Here is a 22,678-nt window from a genome sequence, read left to right as displayed (position 1 = left end):
GTCAAAGGCAGATCTTGCCTCCTGAACTTGGTCGACTTCTTCGAAACAGTCACCAAGGCCATAGATGAAGGGAAGGTAGTCCACACAGCATATCTGGACCTCACTAAGGTGTTTGACACCATCCCACACTCAGGAATTATAGACAAACTCACCATCTTAAATATCAACCCCGATGTCACGAGATGGGTTGCCAACTGGCTCTCAGACAGAACCCACATGTTAAGAGTGGCAGGAGCCATGTCAGACTCTAAACCAGTCACAACCGGAGTCCCATAGGGCTCAGTCCTGGGACCCCTCCTGTTCAGTATATATTTCTCCGAAGTACAGGCAAAGGCGGAGGGACTGTGGCTAACCAAGTTTGCAGATGACTGTAAATTGGGTGCAATAATTGACTCTCCAGCTGACACAGACACCCTGCAAAAGGGTCTCACAGAGACAAACACCTGGTGTCAAAGTCACAACCTCAAGCTAAATTCCAAAAAATGGATAGTAATCCCATTTGGGAAAAAAAAAAAAGTACCTACAAACTACCACATAGATGGGAATCCACTAAGTAGAGAAGAAGTAATTAGAGACCTGGGTACCCAAGTAGATAGCATGCTCTCCTTTGATATGGACATAGCCAAAATGGTCAGAAAATCCTTCTATGTGGCACACCTGATCTCAAAGGGTTTCTCATCCAGATCCAAGGAGGTGATTGTGCCCCTTTACTCCTCACTCATTAGGCCCATAATAGAGTACAATGTCCCATTTGGGATGTACCTCACTAGACACCTGCAACAACTAGAAAGACCACAGAAGTACCTCACTAAGAGGATTAAGGGCCTTAAACAATTACTATGAAGCGTGACTAAAAAAGCTCCAGCTATTCTCAGTCGCTTACAGTCTGCTCAGAGGTGACCTATGCCTGACCTATAGGGCCATGTCAAACCCTGAACTAATGGACATGCTTCACCTCAAAAAAAACGAGATCCCTCAGAACCACTCGTTCTAGTGACTTGAACCTATGTACAACAATAAACAGGACATGCTGGAGGGATAGATTCCTGTCACAGTGACTCCCCTCACTCTGGAATAGAATCTCAATCCATATTCGACAGAGCTCCTCTCTGACCCTCTTCAAGAGAAATCTTGATGAGTGGATGGGTAATCGTAAGTTCTACCCTAGGATCACTTCAGGAGCCCTGTTGACAGAGGCCCAGGTTACTAATCTAATGGGGAGGTGAAAGCCATCACTTTGTGGCTAGGCTTATAAATGCCCATGGGCAGATAGCCTAGTACTTACCTATGAACATGCAAATTTGTTTTGTTTCACACAGTTCCAATAGCATAATGAAAGCACAGTGCTGTCAGTCTGCCATTGAAGTTTATCATTTTCTAGTCTTTATAATAACTTTTTCTTATTCTGAAAGTTTCTCCATCCCTAGAGTCCATTCATAGAATTTCCAGATCTGTGTATCATCACACTTGCCACTTTCATGCCTCAAAGTCATACTGCTGCAGCACGTCCTTTCTGTACTGCAGAACTGAAGAGACAAAGGAAGTGAACTTTAAGTAGTATATTATTTTTTGCTTTATTCCTTCATCTGTGATCTTGGTTTAAATAACATTTGGATAAATCTGCATCCCAAGCCAGCAAGCATTGTAGGTAAGTAAGTAAGTAAATAAATAAATTATGTCTGTGTATGTGCTGATTTCTGCAAAAACACCTGGTCTTGTCCATCACAGGTTTGATTTTCTGGTAAATCACTGAGCTTACAGTCACTAAATTATGCAAGTCAGTACACACTGTGTTTTTTGTTACTGAAATGCACACTGAGGAGAATTAAAGGAATCTAAGTTCCTGAAAGTCTCTGGATACTTCCAACCCCAACATGATATCATAAAAATAATAAAAATACAGTTTTCGTGTGCACACAAGGAAACCCAAGGTAAGCAGTATAGTAGAATTAAAAAAATAAATCATATGTTGTCATTTCACTGAGGTGCATGTGATCTTTAAATAATCTCTGGTTGCTTTTTAGCATGAAAGACACTCCTGGGGATTCAATAATCTCTGTGCACTCTTAGCATGACTTCTACACTGAGTTTACATGTTTGCACGGTGAGCAGCAGTGCTGATCACATATGCATGTTGTGCACTGGGGCAGTTTTATGGACAGCAACAGTGCTGCCGGCCAGGAAACCATGTAAAGCAATACAGACACCTGCAAACATGTGCACCTGTTTACCTATGGGCAAACTAGGTCTGCAGGATTGATGAAATGCCACAATGATTACTAGGGTTATTAATAAGGCAGTGTATATAGTTCCAGCACATTACCTGAAAATGTATACAGTGCAGAACAGTGTGGAAACCTGTTTCACGCATACTGAATAGAAGCTGTGTAAATGATCAACACGGCTACATAGATTGCATTATAAATAGTCAGGGGAAGTGTGCGTGTGTGTTGAAAAGGGACACACAGATAAATTGTAGGAATGAAGACAGGGGAACAGGACAGGTAAAACAGAGTAATGTATAGAAGATGAAGGTATGTCAATGAAGACAGCTGTAGCATGAAAACTATTCAAGTATCGACATGATACAGTACGTACTGCACAGTTATTGTTTATTATGTGACTGTCACACAAAGTGACATATCAGTGGAGTGGATTCTTTGTGGTATAAGCACCCTGATTTGAACAATGGACAGGACATGTATCAGGGATGGCATATACAATAACGATTATATGCATGTTGTGAAGCTGTGCAAAATGAGTTGCCTGAAAATGAATGTAATGCTAACATAGGTTTCAGCCAAGCAGGACACATAGTAACAGCCCCATGGAGAGCAGTAGAGAAAGAAGCATGTACAATCATGGACAATATCAGCATAATACTACCAGTTATCTCATGTCTCTGACATAACACATGTGAGTGTGAGTATGGTACTGCAAGAACACACTTTTACAACTATTATGATTGGTCAGCAATCTCTGAGAGGAATCAAGCACACCTTCCTCAAAATTTAACATCTGTCAGAGGTATTAGGAGGGAAAATTTCACACCTGTATTTGAAATTGCAAGCAATCTTGGCTAGTTAACAGGTATGCATGCCATATATATGGCACAATCCATACTGTCATGAATGTAACCCATGCCATCAATGTTGTCAATCAGCTATGCATTTACTATGTGCACCACAGGGACACGTGTCACTCATGCATCTTGTATAATACCTTGATGGGGGTTCCACACCATCAGCCAGTAATGTTAATGCAACAAAAAGAATACTTAAGTATGGCCAATAAAATGTGCGGGAGGTCACTGTGGAAAATATGGTGAACTTGAGTAACTCTTCCCTAGAAGGTGTGCTGGGAGGTACATGAAAAAGGGTGTACTCAGTTATTAGTGTTATGAGAGCTGAGAGCTATGAAACTATAATTATCTTTGATGTGGATGCCCTGAACATACTCAGGAGTTATGCTACATACAAGGGAGTGTGCACCACTGTGGGTACATGCTGGTGGATGTTCTGCATGCCATCTACCTGAGTACACAGGTCACATGCCACTTGGTCTGCTCATAGGTTTGTGTCCTATTATCTTGTGTATTTGCTTTCATAATGGAACTAAGCCCCCCATGGCTTTTCTTCATCTACATTGTCCCCATGGATTTGGTAGCAATCTTTTGTGTGTGCTGATACTGTCTGCATTATACCAATACCATACTTGGATTCAACGATTGTCCACAATTTGTAGTCCTTCACAAAGTTGGTTGGAGAAAGGATGAGTAAGTCAGTTTTGCCATCTGGCCTAGCACAGAAACCTGAGGTATGGACCTGGCCACTGGACTCTAGATAGAGGTGACTTCACACATCTCAACATATTTATCTGTCACATGTGTCATCCAGATGTCTACCCATTTGGTGATGTAGATGTTTATGGCCACTTGAGACAGTTTCTCTGTACACCCAACTGTGGATTTCTGTCAAATGCCTTGGCCAGGTCAAGTTACACAGGAAGACAGTTTCTCTGTACACCCAACTGTGGATTTCTGTCAAATGCCTTGGCCAGGTCAAGTTACACAGGATGATAGTGTTGTCATCATGCATGTCCTTGGTAACCATTGAATACAGCCAACCTATGTAACAGACATTATGTAGTAGGAACAAATCGAACATGAGTTTGGTACACAGTCGGGTTATTACCTGGGTCTTTTTAGAGAAGGTCCATGATGACTCATTGGTCTACCTCACAGATGAGGAGGGTCAGGATGTGTCTATAATGCCATGTATCAGGTGATGGTCACTCCCCGTTAGAAGGATGCATGTTGATGTACACCCTTCTATGTGAGCATAGGCCATCTGGAGACTATGTTGAAGTATGGATACAACTGTGTGGGTTAGGTCATGTTTTGAGTCACACTATAGGCAACCTGTGTTATTAGCTATATAGAGCACACAAATGAGCTGCTCTTCTTAGAATAAAAAAGCTAAGTAATGTTTGCATGTATACTCTGGCTGATTGCCAGTGGTGAGGGGGTAGGGTGATGTGTTAGAGAAACTGTTAGCTAGAGGATTGTCTATTTCTCCTGGTTGGGTATGCCACCACATACAATTCCACAAGGTTGCACTTGCATCAAAACATGCGATACATTGGTTGTGTATATCACATGTGCATGAGACAAGACTTGTGATCATGTAATCAATATGCATTAATATTGATGTCCGTCACAGAACATTTAATGATGGAATGTAGACACATGCACACCCGTGCCATACTTCAAGTGTCACTGTGATGGCAGAATGTGAACTGTGTAGAAGGGTGATCTGTTCCACTACAACAACACATGTCCTAATACACCACAGATATACATGCAAGTGGATCATATCATGTCATCAGTTCTCAGAAGACATGTTACTACACCTGTTATAGAAGGAGCATGTACTGTAATGGCAACAATGGCCATCATACCTCTCAACTGTCCAGAGTTTTGCAGAATGTGCAGATTTTTGCCTCATATTTTTGGTCAGTTCCTCATAAAATTTGTGTTTTTCTAGATTTTTGAGGCAGGTCAGTGAGGATTGAATTCACTTAATAATGGCATGTGTTTGAGTTTCAGACTTCATTTCCTTCAGAAAATGCATGGTAACACAAATTTCTTTTTCTAACAACTTTCTAAATTTATAAGAGCAATATTTAACATTTGTTCCCCCTCCATTATGTTTGTCTTTGTCCAGATTTTTTGTGCTAAGAGGTAGATAGCTATGATGGCCATCATCACATTAGCTCACATCACAGACTGCAAGACCCTCTTCTAACCATACTCTACATCCACACCTTAATATAGCATCTCAATGACAACAACATTGACAATTCAACTGTTCATAGGATCATAGAACATTAGGCTAATGGTCAACATCACATGAAATCTTAGCTATTATTATACCATGAAAAAAATCCCCTACATCCATATTATGAAAGATAGTGAGGCTATTGTGCATATGTGTTTATTTGTTGGATTGCATTACATCCTGCCACTGTCCATATGGGCATGTGCACTACAACATGACAGAATTAGAAATCACACAGGCAGTGGTCTGGAGAAGGATTGCAGAGGCTCGTGTAAGAACTATTCTTCATAATGTGTGTATGCATTTTTGACATGAGGACATTCTTCAGTCTTTTGCAGGAAGGATGTCAAGTGGCCAGAGAAAAAGGGAAGCTGGTGGTTGCATAGGTTCATAGGTTCATAGGTTCATACTAGGCTATCTGCCCGAGGGCATTTACAAGCCTAGCCCATAGTTTTGTGGCTTACGCCACCCCTTTAGTATGGGGAACTATACCCATTATTTTTCTGTGCCTCTGTTGAGCAGTGACACTGAGGTAATCCCTGGGGTATATAGGTTCATAGGTTCATGAAGCTATGTGAATGGTTCCCCAAGTGGTAGCAAAATGAAGAGCAATCCAAAGACTAAACAATGATCATAATGTACCACCAAGCACACACACAATAGTAGACTGTGCCAGATTTGAATCTTACAAAGTCTGCTCTTTAATTTTTCCCTTAGATCTACTAGTTCTCTCCTCTCCTGCACTTTTACTAGCTTATTAGTCTAGCACTTTAACAGACTTCTTGTAGCAATTATTGTAGCACACAAAGGTGCTACCAGCACTAAACATTCTACAAGGAAACAGATCCAGTACTTATTATTAATGCCCACCCCTCCAAGCATGTCTAAAGGTGAGTTTCCTGTGCTTTCTCCTATTAACCTGAACTAAGGCATCCTGAGGCAATGTAGCAACTGTCTCATTTACACCAACAACCCTCTCCTCTTACCTTCTAACACTCAAACTTGCTAGAGATGCACTTATATATCCAAATTGGAAGCCACACACTTTCCAAGACCAGAATAGCTGGTCAGGAGGAGAAGGTCAACACTTGCACCACACCACATGGAAAACATAGCCCTCCAGAGCACACACCAGCACTGCCTTCACATAAAAACACCAACTGCACACCCAATTTCACTGATGCTCTCAATAAAAATCTACCCAAACAGTGGTGACCTCCAAGACAGAAACACACTTAACCACCACAACACAACACTAATCACAAGACACATAACTCTCCTAAACAGTGTGCTACTCAACCAAAGCCTGTAAGGCAAAACAGCATGCCTAACACACTAGTCATAGGTGACTCAATAGTGAGACACACTGATGTGCCACTCACTAGGTTGAATAAGGAGAAAGTAACAGTCAGCTACCTGCCAGGTGCCAGGATCCACCACATAATGCACGCACTCAGGTCCCTCAACAACAGGTACAGATATGACTCAGTCATCACATATGTGGTTGAAGACGTACATCCCTGGACTACATGAAAAGAGACATGGAGAAGTTCTCAGATTATGTAGCCCAGGTGGGTATGACCCTAGCCCTGAGCACCATCCTACCATCACCCAGAATGATACCACATTACAAGCAGAAAATGATTGATTTCGACAATTGGCTAAGTTTCTGGTCTCATTCTAAGGGATCCAGTATCTGTCTGCCTGTGATGACATGATTGACAGACCTCAATACATTGACAGAGATTGCCTGCATCTGTCACCTCTGGGTTTCCAGCTACTGGCCAAGGTGCTTGCCACCCCTATAGTGCATTTTTAGTTGGTGTTCCAAAGACCAAATTACCACTGCTACAGCTACAAACAAATGCAATCTGAGGGTCATGCTGCTCAATGCTAGAAGTCTAAATCTCAAAATGCACTCACTCGAAGCACTCCTTAAAATGGAGAACATTGACATTTGTGCTGTAACAGAGACCTGGTTCAAGGCAGCAGAAAGCACCCCTACACTACCAGGCTATAACTCTTTCCACACCTTTTGGCCTCAGAACTTGGACTGAACCTCCAAAGTTGGTGGTGTTTCCATATTCATAAAGGATGTGCACACTTCCAGACTGGTAGCTCAACATAACGCATCAGAGATACTTCAGATTCAGCTAACATTGGGTAAGGCAGCGATTCAGGTCATAGTCTGCTATAGGTCCCCAGCCATGTCCCAAGACTCACACTCCATGTTCCTAAGCACACTGGAGAATATTGGGGTCCAACCTAACACTCTCATACTAGGTGACTTCAACTACCCCTCCATTAACTGGGAAAACTACTCACGTACCAATACACTTGCCCAATGTTTCCTGGAGTTCATTAATTCCACTGCCCTGGACAAGCTCGTTCTTACCTCCACTAGAGGTAGCAACATCCTTGACCTGGTCATTACTAACATGGGCGACCATTGCTCTACATCAATAGTCAGCTCTTCCCTGGTTAGATCCGACCACAAACGAATCACCTTGGAAATCCTCATCCCTCGCATCCCCCACCCCCGCAAAGGTAACCACCATGAAAAACTTCCCCAAAGCTAACTTTGGGCTCCTAACAGAGGTGGCTAACTTTACAGCACCCATGCAAATGGAGAGTAGTTGCATGACCGCCGAATCATACACCAATGCACTGTATGAACATGTACACAAATGCATGGATCTTGCCATACTCAATAGAACCAAGACACTCTCCTTCAAAAAAAGGAAGCCAATCTGGTGGTCCCCAGCCATAAACAAACTCTACAAATGAAAGAGGAAACTGATGCAGAATAAGGTGAAGTCCCAAGACTGGAAAAACTCCCTTATCAGCCTCAACAAAAAGTTGAGATCCCTCATCAAATCCTCTAAAGCTAGCCATGAAAACAGAATTGCAGATAGTAAAGAGAACCACAAGGCCTTCTATCGTTATGTAAAGAATCTCCTCAGCAATACTCAGATTTGCTCTGAGCTACTGCACAATGGTACCTCCTATAACGAGCCAACAGATATTGCCAATATACTGGCCGACAGATTCAGTGCCAACTTTACCCCTCTCTCCTTCCCAAAGGACCAATTACAATAACAGTAGATTACCAGGCACCCAGTATAACTGCTGGGCAGGTTAAAAAAACACTGTCCAAGGCCAAGAATACAGCTTCAATGGGACCTGACAATATCCCTGGCTGTGTTCTACATGAACTGCAGACTGAACTGGCACCTCACCTGTATGCCCTGTTCAATCACAGCCTCACCTCAGGCTTTGTCTCTACCGAATGGTGTACTGCTACAATCATCCCTCTCCACAAAGGAGGAGCAACTAGAGACCCTGGGTACTATCATCCCATTACCCTGATGACTCTAATATGCAAAGCTAGGGAACACATCATCATGGACCTAATAAACAAGGATATAGAGAATCTCCAAACCCTGGATCTCACACTGTTTGGTTTTGTGAAGGGTAGATCATGCCTGGTCAACTACCTTGATCTGGCCAAGGGCTTTGATACCATTCCCCACTCAGGAATCATAGAAAAACTCACTAAGCCAAGCATCAACCCATATATCACTAGGTGGGTTGCAAACTGGCTCACAGATAAAATCCACAGTGTGAAAGTAGCTAACTCCAAGTCAGACTGCCAACTAGTCATAAGTGGAATCCCACAGGGTTTGGTCCTGGGTCCTCTCCTGTTGGGTATCTACTTCTCTGAAGTCCAGGCCAACATGAAGGGACTCTGGCTGACAAAGTTCACAGACGATTGCAAGTTGGGAGCTATTATTAACTCCCCAAGTGATGTTGACATCCTACAGAATGGCCTCACTGAGACCAATGACTGGTGTCAGAACCTTGGCCTTAAGCTCAATGCCAAAAAATGTGTCATCATCTCCTTTGGGAAATACCCAGGTCCCACGAATTACCACACTGATGGTAGTCCCTGAACACAGAAGGTGTTACAAGTGATTTGGGAACACAGGTTGACAGCAACCTCTCTTTTGACCACCACAGTGCCACTGTGATCAGAAAGTCTATGTGGCACATCTCATTAGTAAAGGTTTTGCATCCAGGAAGAAAGAGGCCATTGTCTCCCTCTACTCTTCCCTCATTAGGCCAATCATCGAGTACAATGCCTCATTTGGCATATACCTCACTTGACACCTACAACAACTGGAAAGGCTGCAAAAGTACCTCACAAAGAGGATCCTTGGCCTTAAATGCTTGTCCTACATGGACAGACTCAAAAAATTCCAACTATTCTGTGTCTCTTATCACCTAATTAGAGGTGATCTCTGCTTGACTCACAAAACCATGTCTGACCCAGCTCTGTTAGAAATGCTACATCTAAAGAAAACCCCAATCCCTCTATACCACACACTCCAGAGACCTCAACCTCATTATCACAATCAACAGAACATACTGGAGGACAGGTTCATAACTCAGGGACTGCCCATGCTATGGAATACAATTCCCATACATGTCAAGCAGGGCACCTCGCTGACTCTTCAAGAAAAATCTTGATGAGTGGATGGGAAATAGAAAATTTAACCCGGGGATAACTTCAGTGGCTCTACTCGACAAAGGCACTGGGAATGAACGTCAGGTGGCATGATGCCAGGGTAATCCTATGGCTAGGCTTGTAAAATCCCCAGGGCCATTAGCTTAGTACACACCTATGAACACCTGTATAGGCATAGAAGATAAATGCCATGCAGTGTCACAGTATCACCACCACACATGTCTGACTGCAATACTGCCATATTGCACTTTATGGAATACGATGCCATCATGGTATACTGAGGAGAAAATGTTGGTAGGAGTGTAGGACACAGTGATAAGTGGTAGGTGCATGTATAGACACACAAGTTGCCTGCTGTTAGATTAGAACCCCTATGTGTCTAGGTAAAGTAGCTTGCAAACACATTAGTTAATGTTACTGTAAAAGCACAGGTTTGTTTTGAATACTGTCAGAGTGCATGTTATACACGATGACATCATTATTGCGTGCTACAGTGAAATGCTCAGAATATGGTTTGATATAGCTGTGGAATCACATATCATTCTAAAATTGCCACCATAGTCATTGTTGACCGCAGTGTGAATAGGCCCCTACCTAAGTATTTATAAAGCATAGTGCTTAACACAAGTGCCACAGTACGTCTCTCTTTTAAATTGCCAGACAACAAGTGATTATATCAGCAGTGTCTGGTTAGAAGAGGATGGTAATAGCAATGTCCCACTTTCAGGTGTAAAATGGTCTCTTGAATGTCAAGCAACTGAACAAACACACACACTAGTTAATAGCAGTGAGAACAGAACCCCTAGCTAGTACACCACCAAAAGAAATTACTACTTAACACATGCACCATGACACAACTCTAATGTTTACAGTGCTATCAGTCAGTCTATAGTGGATGACATCATCACTGGATGTTTGAGAAAACATGTTGGGAGGCCTGTATGAAATGGATGTGTAGACATGTACAACTGTCAAAATACTGGTACTCCATTGTATTTTACTCACTGAAAGATACAGTTATGCACTTTTGACTAGACACAGACACACACAAGTGGACTAAGCTATAGAAGTCAGTAATTAATGCGAGTGCCACCACATAAGTCTAACTTAATCAATGTCAGACAAATTATAGTAGATGGCATCATCAGTAGATGTTTGAGAGAATATGTTGGGATGCCTGTATAAAATGGATGGCTAACCACGTACGACTGTCAAGATATTAAAAGTTCTGCTTGCTACCAAATTGATGAGTTCAGTGCAATATTTGATGTTGTGTTTCACGTACGACTGTCAAGATATTAAAAGTTCTGCTTGCTACCAAATTGATGAGTTCACAGTGCAATATTTGATGTTGTGTTTCCTATGTGCAGGTATACTTTAGGAGACAGCTTTATAAATTATATGAAAAACCCTGTCCACATTCCTGCAAATATTGTGAATTTTCAATGAAAAGATGTACATGGCAATTAAGAAAGCATTTTTGTATTTTTATATAAGAAATCATTTTTGTATTTATTTCTGTAGTGTACATGATATATTTGGGAACAAGCACTGACAGACCAAGTTCCAATTGCATGGGTGCAAGTAACACATGACTACAGTGTAAATATGTTGTTTCCTTAAAAACTGCCATCTTTTTAGTTGTGTTTTTTACATGTGCTTGCATGGGATAAGACTAAATGGGCAGTAAACATAAATAACACATGCTAATGTGCTCTTTCCATAGCACACTGCCAAGCAGCTGGTTTGTGCAATGGATGACAAAGTGTTTGCACATGGGTGATACACATTTATACTGCTTTCCCTGTTTGCACATTAAGTGACAAGCAAATGTGAGCCTCTGCTTCACTGATAAAATTATGAGAGTTCTATTGGTTTGCTTACTTCCACACAAGCATGTTATGTGGAGAGGTCCAGCAGTCAGTACTTCGATATTACTGAGTGTAAGAAACATACCTGCTTCTGCGTTGATTCTGTGGCAGTAGATGTAAGTGCATTGAGATATTTCTTTTGAGTCCAAATGATACAGGGTTCAAATCCAGGTGTATCTAATACTATTAAAATGTATTTATAATGCAACAAAATATTGTGTGTTTCCTTAGCACAGCAGGCTTACACAGCATTGCTTGGAGTTAACTGCACCATGCCATAAGATGGGAAGAGCCATTCACTATATCTCGGCATTGGTGTGCAATGTAAAACTCCATGCAAACACAGAAATGAAAAGTGAAAGGCTTCATTAGGGGTCATTTCTGCCATGTGTGTGGTGTTTGATTTTATTTTTTATTTTTTATGAGATTAAAGGTGCTAAAATGGGGTAGAAAGGAAGGTGGAGAAGAGGGGGGGGGGGCAAGCAGGGAGAAGAACAAAGTGAAAGCAATATACAAATGTGCAGGAGAGAGGTAGGAAAAAAAACATAGCTATCCACTTCAATAGTCTAAAATGAAAATATGTATAGAATATTTGCTATATTTGGAGTGTCAGATCAAGAAAGAGGAGTGACAGCAACATAATCATTTTGTATAAAAAAAAACAACCAAAAACGACCAACGAACTTTTTAAATTAAAAACGAAAAGAACACAATAAGAGCCGGCCAAATAAAATTTATGCTAGTGCTATTTATTGTAAATCACACTTTCAGCTAGGACAATGCCTCGCCTTCCTCAGACAAACAGCTAAAATGCTGTTGAAAATTCCTTTTATACAAACAAGTTAATGATCCCATCAATTAGCTTGGGTTGATAGTTGCCTTGACAACTTGTTAGCATAGCCTACTATTGTAGAAAATGTTAAAAATGTATATATAAACTTTAATAAGTAAACAAATCAAAAGAAACCAAGAATACAAATACTAAAAATATTTCAATTTACACTAAAAAGAACAAATGTTATATAAAAATGCAAAAAATATGTACAACTTAAATAACTAGATCTATGTTATAATAGATTAATATTTACTAGGTTCTCTTACTAATATTATTCACTCAATAAAATTTGTAATTAAACAAACACTACATTAAAAATACCCAACTTAAAATGTCAAATTATAATACCATAAATTGAACATTTGATGGTTGTATTATACTATATTGTTATCTATCCATAGTCAAAAGCTTCAAAAGGCATTTGATGGAAAAAATTATCATTAATCTCTGGGAACATATGAGATTCGTATATTTCAAGCATAATTTGCCAGGGTCCCACTCGAATATTTTCAACTCTGTGTTGTAGCACTATAAACTTAAAAATGTGACCTGGAAATTCAGAGCAGTGTTTAGCCAGAACATTGTTAAAATCAAATGTTCAGTTTGTATCCTTGGTTTCTTTTGATTTGTTTACTTATTAAAGTTTATATATACATTTTTTAACATTTTCTACAATAGTAGGCTGTGCTGACAAGTTGTCAAGGCAATTAACAACCCAAGCTAATTGATGGGATCATTAACTTGTTTGTATAAAAGGAATTTTCAACAGCATTTTAGCTGTTTGTCTGAGGAAGGTGAGGCATTGTCCGAGCTGAAAGTGTGATTTACAATAAATAGCACTAGCATAAATTTTATTTGGCCGGCTCTTATTGTGTTCTTTCATTTTTATTTAAAAAGTTTGTTGGTCGTTTTTGGTTGTTTTTTGTAGTCCTGCATTATGGCGAATGGAACCGGAGCGGCCTCACAAAGTTTCTCTTTAAATGAGAACAGCCAAGTAGGAAATAATGACGCGATTGGGAATCTCACCGCCCTTGTTCAGGTTCTCCTAGGGCGAGTGGATTCTCTTACACAGAAGATTGAAACTTCTGGGACTTTAATTTCAGCGCAAACACTGCATTGGCGAGACCCAATGAGGATGGAAATATGAAACTAACTGAATCAACGGAACAAATGGACCTAACTGTAACGAACCTCATGGCTCGAATTTACCTAATGAAGGCAATACTTCTAATGATAATTCGGTGATGGTTTTGTTGCAGAATGCTGATAATTCGAACTTTAATAATAGACAGTCAACAGTAGGGCGTCCCTCCGATCAGGGAACTAGAATGTTAGAGGACACAATTCCTTCTATGGAATCTTTTTTGAGTGATAACAATTTTTTTAACAACTCGAACTTTCAAATTGTGCCCTCTAATGATATGAACAGACAAGCAGAGAATGCTTTTCTCAGACATATTAATGACTTTGACACCAAGCTGTTTAAATGCAGAAAATTGCAGCTTGAAGTGTCATACTTACAGGAATGCATTCAGAAGAAAATTATTCCCAAAAGGCTATGCCAGTGGAGATATCCAGCAGGCTTAGTCGAAACTTTAGTTTTTCACCGGGAACTTGTGGAACTTTTTGATCGACAGGGGCAGGAGTTTTTACAAGCCCTTATCAACTTTTATAATAAAGATACTGTCGCTCTTAAAACTGAACTAGAGACATTGGAACATGCCATTGAAACACACACTGATTTTTTAAGATACAAATATGATTATTGTAGGATATTTACAAGTATTGAAGCAACAATGAGTAAGTTACTCGTCACCAAGAAAAAGAAATTAAATAGAGATATTAATGACTACGCTAATAACAGAGCATATCCTAAACCTCCACTTCCCCTTTTAACAAGTCCTACTGGTGATTCGGATGTCAATTATGATAGTGATGAGGCAACAACAGCGTTTAATTCCAATCACAATAACAACAATTTGGCAGATAATGAAGGACATGTTCAGCCATTAAGGAGAAGTGAGAGACTATTATCCAATAGTAACAACCATCGAGGAAATAAAGGGCCTAGTCAAAATAAGGAAGGGGGTATTCTAACACTACAGATAGAGAAGAAGTTCAGAATCAACAGGGTTTTCGAGTTGGTTCCAACATTCGACAGAACAATCGGCAACCCAACCGCAACCAGCAACAATCGAGGAACAAGAGAAGACAACGGAGGAGATAGCCTCCACTATAGTTACTGAACAAATGCCCAGCCTCCACTATAGTTACTGAACAAATGCCCTGCCTCCACTATAGTTACTGAACAAATGCCCTGTCTCCATTTGACAGGAAAAGGGGATTTTACTATATATATAACTACACCTCTCTGGACATTCAACAAGACATGGTTGATTTTTTATCTAAGGGGCTGTCCTTTGTTCCCGGAAAGACCTTTGATATTACTAGAATTATTATGGACATAAAACTTTTCATTCGTAAACTTAACCTCAAATTACTGATGGGCCCTATGCCTAGCATGGTTAATACTTGAGTCTCTAGCGTGTTTAACCCTCCATTACATCCAGGTTTAAGCACGTTTGAGAAAGTGTGTGAAATTGATTTTTGGGCCATTAAAGAGAAGCGTATACATACATTTCATCCAGTTCAACCTAATGTATCAACAATGGAACATGGATTTATTCAATTGCTTAAAGATTGTAATACAAGAGTCATGAAGCCGGATAAGGGGGGTGGCTTAGTTTTTATGGATCACTGTTTATATGTAGACAGTTTGATGGAACATCTAAATACCCCTAATTATATCCAGGTAACCCTTAACGAAGTTAATGTGGCCTATAAGAAGATTAGGTCTAATTTGGAGGACTTGTTTTTGGAAGGTTCCATAGATATGGACCTCTATCAGTATTTAAACATGATAGCTCCTAAAACACCTGTATTATTTGGTTCTCCGAAGATACACAAGGACATTAAGTCCCCCACTTTTAGACCAATAGTTGACGGCCACGGTTCAATCACATATGCATGTGCTAAATATGTTGAAGCCATTTATTGAGACTGACAAATTTGCAAGGACTCATGGAGTTTTCTTACTAACATCAATACCTTGAAATATCAACCTGAGGTGTATTTTCTAACTATAGATGTTAAAGATCTATACACAGTCATTCCTCAGAGTTTAGGTATACAGTGGGTAAGAGAATTCCTACATAGCAAAAAAGCAAATGATGATATCATTTACTTAATTAAGATCTTGCTTGAAATGGTCCTAACAATTTCATGATGTTTGAAGGCATGTTTTACTTGCAAAAATCTGGCATAGCTATGGGTTCTCCATGTGGTGCTAGCTTTGCTAACGCCACTATGGCTTACTGGGAAAATAATTTGTTGTTTAAGGACCCATTATTTCAAGATAATGTCACCTGGTACACTATGTACCAGGATGATATGTTCTGCATTTGGAAAGGAGAACTGTCTATGATTCCAACTTTTATTGACAACATTAACAAGTCCACAAGTTTTTTGAAGTTTACTTATAATATAGGGGAAACTTCAATCAATTATTTGGACATTTTGTTGGTTAATAAGAGTAATGGTAGATATAAAAGTTCTATATATAGGAAACCGACTTACTAGAATAGCTTCTTACACTTCACCAGCAACCACCCTTATCACCAAAAAAAAGCAGAGGTAAAAGGGAAGATGGTTAGGGGTGCCCGCATGATTTCGGATGACCCAGATTTTGAGTCTGAATGTGACCATCTCTGTAATATGTTTATTAAAAGAGGTTATCCTAGTAAATTAGTTAACAACATAAAAAAGAAGTGTTTTTTATGCGCAATGTTGGTCAGTTTATTCCTTTATTAAAAGGTCAGGTTTGTTCTTTATCTTGCACTGACTTAAACACACCAGTTAGTCCAGGGGATGATCTTATAAAAGTGCTGGTTGTGTAAGTTACCAAACCAGTTTCTTGTACACATTTTCTTTGGATTATTGGCCCATTAGAGAGAAGTTAAATAAAAATTGGGACATCATCAAAAATGATGAAACACTATCCAGAGTTTTGGGCTTTAGTCCCAGAATAACATACAGATGTGGACATAATCTTTAGGCCCTTTTAGAAAATAATAATAATAATAGGACATATTCTGGTAGAACTAATGGAATGTCCAAATGTGGTTCATGTCCCCAATGCAAACACATCCTGGTCAGTAACCAGGTATTTTTGAATCACAAAACATATAAAATAACTGGAAAATACAATTGTGAAACAAAAGGCGTTACTTATGCTGCATTATGTAATTCCTGTAATGTGTTCTACATTGGGAAAACAGAGCGACGGTTTAGGCAGAGAATATATGAACATTGTTATGCTATAAACAAAAAAAGATTTTAACAATGCTCTGGCTAAACATTGCTCTGAATTTCCAGGTCACATTTTTAAGTTTATAGTGCTACAACACAGAGTTGAAAATATTTGAGGGGGACCCTGGCAAATTATGCTTGAAATATACGAATTGAAATGGCAGATTAGAACAAGAGCTCATATGTTCCCAGGGATTAATGATACATTTTTCCATCAAATGCCTTTTGAAGCTTTTGACTATGGACAGATAACAATATAGTAGAATACAACCATCAAATGTTCAATTTATGTTATTATAATTTGACATTTTAAGTTGGGTATTTTTAATGTAGTGTTTGTTTAATTACAAATTTTATTGAGTAAATAATATTAGAGAACCTAGTAAATATTAATTTATTATAACATAGATCTAGTTATTTAAGTTGTACATATTTTTTGCATTTTTATATAACATTTGTTCTTTTTAGTGTAAATTGAAATATTTTTAGTATTTGTATTCTTGGTTTCTTTTGATTTGTTTACTTAAAGTTTATATATACATTTTTAACATTTTCTACAATAGTAGGCTGTGCTGACAAGTTGTCAAGGCAACTAACAACCCAAGCTAATTGATGGGATCATTAACTTGTTTGTATAAAAGGAATTTTCAACAGCGTTTTATCTGTTTGTCTGAGGAAGGTGAGGCATTGTCCTAGCTGAAAGTGTGATTTACAGTAAATAGCACTAGCATAAATTTTATTTGGCCGGCTCTTGTGTTCTTTTCGTTTTTTATTTTGTATAACAAACTGGACCAAATCAAGTGTGTCGAGAAGATACATGTACAAAGTGGAGAGCTACATATGAGGCGATAATTTTGTGGGACAGGTGCCCAATTTTTTTTTTTATTTCAGTAAGAAAGGAATGTTGGGTAATGGATGTATTATTTCTGGATCAGGTAAGTAGGGTAGGTGAGTAAGTAGATGCAAACAGGACAAACAAGACAAGACACAGGGACGGTGAGGGATATGGCAAGTTGGGGACACCATGGTTAGGGAGGGAGACAACAGATGCCCATTCCTGTCAAACATGGGGACAGAGAGACTCTAGTCTTTACCCATAAGACTGTCACTGTCCCCTTACTTCACTGGCTGTTGGAGTGCTTGACATCTTCTCTTTATGGACCATCAGTGAGAGCAGCCTCTCCATCTAGTGTAGGCATGTACCAATGCTGCTTTGCATGACCCTTCACACCAACCCTGGCGTCTCCTGGCAGGCAATAAAATCCCCACCTCTGCCAATACTCCCATCCCCTTATTACAATGATTCACATCTTTGTTAATGCACCATAATAAAGAAAATCCTCTCCATCTGGTGGTAGCATACACCAATGGTGCTCTCCCCAGCCTCTTGCACCAAGGCTGGCATCTCCTGGTAGGTGACATAATGCCCACCTCTCTCAATACTCCCAGTGGGTACTGCTGCAACACTGTTGGGGTAATGCTACCTGATGTTGAGGACCCAGGCAGTGCAGGGCAGCAGAAGCAGTACTGCCAGGTTAGGTCCCAGATGTCCTGGATGTTGATGCAGGATCAGTAGAGTGGGGCAGTCTGAGCCACAGTGGTTGGCCTACCTCCCTGTGCTGTAAAGTATTTTGTGAGTTATCAGACACTGATGAAATGAAAACATTGTGACCACACATATAAAAATAAAGAGAGCTAAAGGTTGGGGTGAGAGAAAAAAGGTAATTAGTACCATTATATGTATTATACAATTCATTATATGTAATATACAATTAATTATTACAATATTAAGAATTTGTTTCTACTTGTGCATTTCATTTAAGTATACTTTTTTACAACTACAAACTGTCGATTATTTTTCCAAGTAATCCTTACAATGTGCATATATACTGCACATATGCTTGGTCAATTAATATAGATTAAGTTAACAGAAGGGCTGGTATACCACTTCTGTTGAAATTATTATGCAATATTTTTAAATGATTTCACTCTATATTTGAAACCTGTGGTATTTATACCCACAATGTCTACGTACAACATTAGAATTGACTCCTATAGCTGTCTTGTGCTACAGATTGAAACATGCATACTTGATTTTATAGTTAAGATACACATGCTTTATTATGCTTTATTTGCTACTCCTGTAGAGTAGAGCAATATTTTAGATAAAATACTTATTTTGTGTTGCATACATACCTCTTGATTTTTTTCAAAATGCTCGTCATGGGCTTCCCTGTTCTCTGCTGTCTTCAGGTTAGGTGCAGAATAAAAAGAAGAAGAGGAGAAGAGAACAGCATTATGGATACCAGTCTTGCCTAGATGCAGCTTTCTATCTAATTTAAATTCTCTATCTGTATATTTACACAAATGCAAATTGTGCCTGCACTGCTATCCAGTGTGGGGAATGCCAGTTGCACTGAAGACAGCCTTGTCCAGATTATTCCAAGCCTCAGATTTGTACTGAGACCTCGTATAATTCCCCTGCAGCAGCCTTTGGCTGTGGTGCTTTACAAGGAGTCCAGTAAAAATGCTGGACTCCTCGACACTCCACTTTTTGAGCCTTAAATTGGGCACCTTCACTTCTACCTCCAGACATATATGCTCAGGGTAAACAACAACAGTTAAGAGTGTTATTCTGCCAATTTATGTTATCACTTTTAATGCCAGGGTGCAAACCCGAACAACTATGAAAACTGAGCTTGCTTGATGTTAAATGGAGAGCAGCAGTGCCAAAGAGAGATGAAAGTAGTTTATGAACTAAACATGGTATGTGACAACTGGCATTCGTTTTTGGTTTGGATGCTGCTGTACCTGTTAATTGATTTAACTTTGCAGACATGTATTGGGGTATAAATTATATTGACTGACACATTTTTGTGTGGCTTTACACATTGGTAAAAACCTATGTAACATAGACAAAACATATTCTTCCAAATAAATTATTTTTCATCCTTGTCACAGAAGATGCGCTTGACTGATTTGCTCATTAATTATAGATAAATGCACATGACAAAGTAAGGGGTTAACCATATATGTCTATGACCTGCAAGGTCTGGTTCATAAATTCATGCGTTTATGAGTGTGAGGTCCATCCAAGACCAGAAAAGACAATTATAATTACAGAAACTTAACTGTCATTATACCCTCTGTCTCACATATAATTCATATGAGCTCTAGTGCTATACATACTTATTGCTATTTGTACTTATGCTTACATTGTTTTAAAAAATGAGTGGACAAACATTACTCTAGTTCTGTAATTGTGTAATTGATCAAACAGATTGTACTGATACCCATAGTTACATGTATAATATAACTCTGATATGCTGTTAATTACACATGGGGATAAATATCTATAGCATGTGTATTGAGAATAATGTTTATACTGTTAATTGTTATATAAAGTAAAGAGTAACAACAGTAATAAAAGTATGGGGTTAGATGGACTAGAACCCAGGCTCATCTATACAACCATTAACTTATAACTGCTGCCACAGGAATAACTAGGAAGCAGCTGTATATTTTTGCATCATTATTCTGCATGCTGGATTTGTGCAATGGTAAGACAAAAATGCAACAATGTATCCATTTTTGAAATTGACTGTCTGCTTCCTGTCTGCAGGTGTCCTGTTTGCTTCATGTGTGGACTTTTAGGCCAATGCACAACTGTGACAGGCAAAGCTCCCCTTGTTTTATCCTTGTGAACAGTGTTTATGTTTTATCCTTAAGACAAATGTGGGAGTTGAGCCATGATTTATATATATATATATATATATATATATATATATATATATATATATATATATATATATATATATGTGTGTGTGTGTGTGTGTGTGTGTGTGTGTGTGTGGATCATATTACATTACTTTATTTATCAATTTCACTGTGTTTGTACTAAGCCATGTGCTATGCAAATAGTAATATTTAAACAAAAGCAAAAAGAACATTACTTAAACACGTCTGGATTTGAATTGTCACACCAATGAACCCATAGAGCACAGTAAGGGTGTCTTACCCTCTCTGCCACAGAAACAGATTCACAGCAGGAATGAAAATCATTGTGCATACAAGCAAGTCCCATTTCACCCACAGTATCAACAAGACATATAACACTTGTACACTCTCAGTTGTTTGTATATGTGTTATAGATTTTGTGCAACGACTGATCACACATCCACTTATGACAATTGCTCGTAGCAATGCAGCTCTGTCTTCTTTGAATGGTGCTCATTCTTATCTTATTCAGCAATAATCTCAGATATGTAGTCTATAAGGCATTTTGTATCATTGTCCTTAAAATGTATGATAATATTAAATTGCAGTAATGTATAGTTTTCAACAAAGGCAGGGGAGTTTGGATATTAATGAATAGAAACTGAGAATATTATGCTGCTTACTCACATTTAAAACCTTGATACAATTACCTCTATGCTTTGTAAATGTAACATGGATGATGCACCAACTGCAGATAAGGAAGTCTGAATTACTGCTGTGTTTTCCTTCCCCCTAGCAGTAATCATTCACAGTAGCAAGCCATTAGCAATTAATACCGATTAGCAATTAATACCGAGGGAGTGCCTACACTTTGTTTACACTTGCGACATGCAGACAAGATTTTGGGATTCAGCAATTCTAATGAGTTCACACCTCATTTGCATCTTCACTGTGCTCACATGCCTGAATATACACTATAAAAAGATCACTGTGTAGCTAGGGAACCTGAAGGTGAAGACATTTGTTTGTGGATAACACAGAAGAAGATTGCTATAACTTTGGATTTATCTGCACCGAAGACTACTGATCTTGATAAAGTATGATTGAATTTTTCGATTACATACTAGATTTTATTTTATTTATTTACATTTGTTTACCAGGAAATTCCAACTGGACACAGGTCCTTTTTCAGTGCAGCCAAAACAGCAAAGCAGCAAAGCAGCACAGCAAATACAATGAAGAACAAAGACCAGGAACCCAGTGAGATTACATGCTAGATTTATTTACATTTGTTTACCAGGAAATTCCAACTGGACACAGGTACTTTTTCAGTGCAGCAAAAACAGCAAAGCAGCAAAGCAGCAAAGCAAATACAATGAAGAACAAAGACCAGGAACCCTAAAATGTATTCCCCTCGGATGTCTCAGCATACACTGCCTTCTTGGAGTACACAGTTACTTCACATCATACACTTGGTTTATATACACTACTAAATAGGCAATTAAACAATAAAGTCATCAGGTAATACCAAACACTTAAAAAATATTTAAAGTAATACATGCCAATTAAAATCAACATTCATACCCTTTAGAAACAAAGTATCAAACTTTAATATATACACTGCTTCTTTATAAAGAAGTTTATTCTTGCTGACACCCCCCCAGAAAAACTCTTTTTCTAAATTTGTGCTTTGTAAACCATGAACAGAACTACCATGTTCTGCCAAAAAATGCTGTGCCACTGAACTCTGTTCCTTTTTTTTTTAATATATCATGAACATGTTCTAATAGCCTTATTTTAAAAGCCCTTTTGGACTCACCCACATAAAACTTATTACAGGAACATCTGAGAGCATAAATAATGCCCACAGTGTCACACCTATAATTCCCACAAACTTCAAATCTTCAACCATTTAAGAGTCCAAAATAAGGCACAATAAATTTGCATGCCTTGCATTTGCCACATCATACTGTCTTAATGACTCATATAAGATCTCCTTGGGTCTAACCTAGATATCACC

Source organism: Protopterus annectens, chromosome 2.part2 (genome assembly GCF_019279795.1).
Source record: "Protopterus annectens isolate FY-2018-M chromosome 2.part2, PAN1.0, whole genome shotgun sequence".
Classification (NCBI taxonomy): domain Eukaryota; kingdom Metazoa; phylum Chordata; order Ceratodontiformes; family Protopteridae; genus Protopterus; species Protopterus annectens.
The sequence above is the reverse complement of the archived record's forward strand: the minus strand, read 5'-3'. Positions refer to the sequence as shown.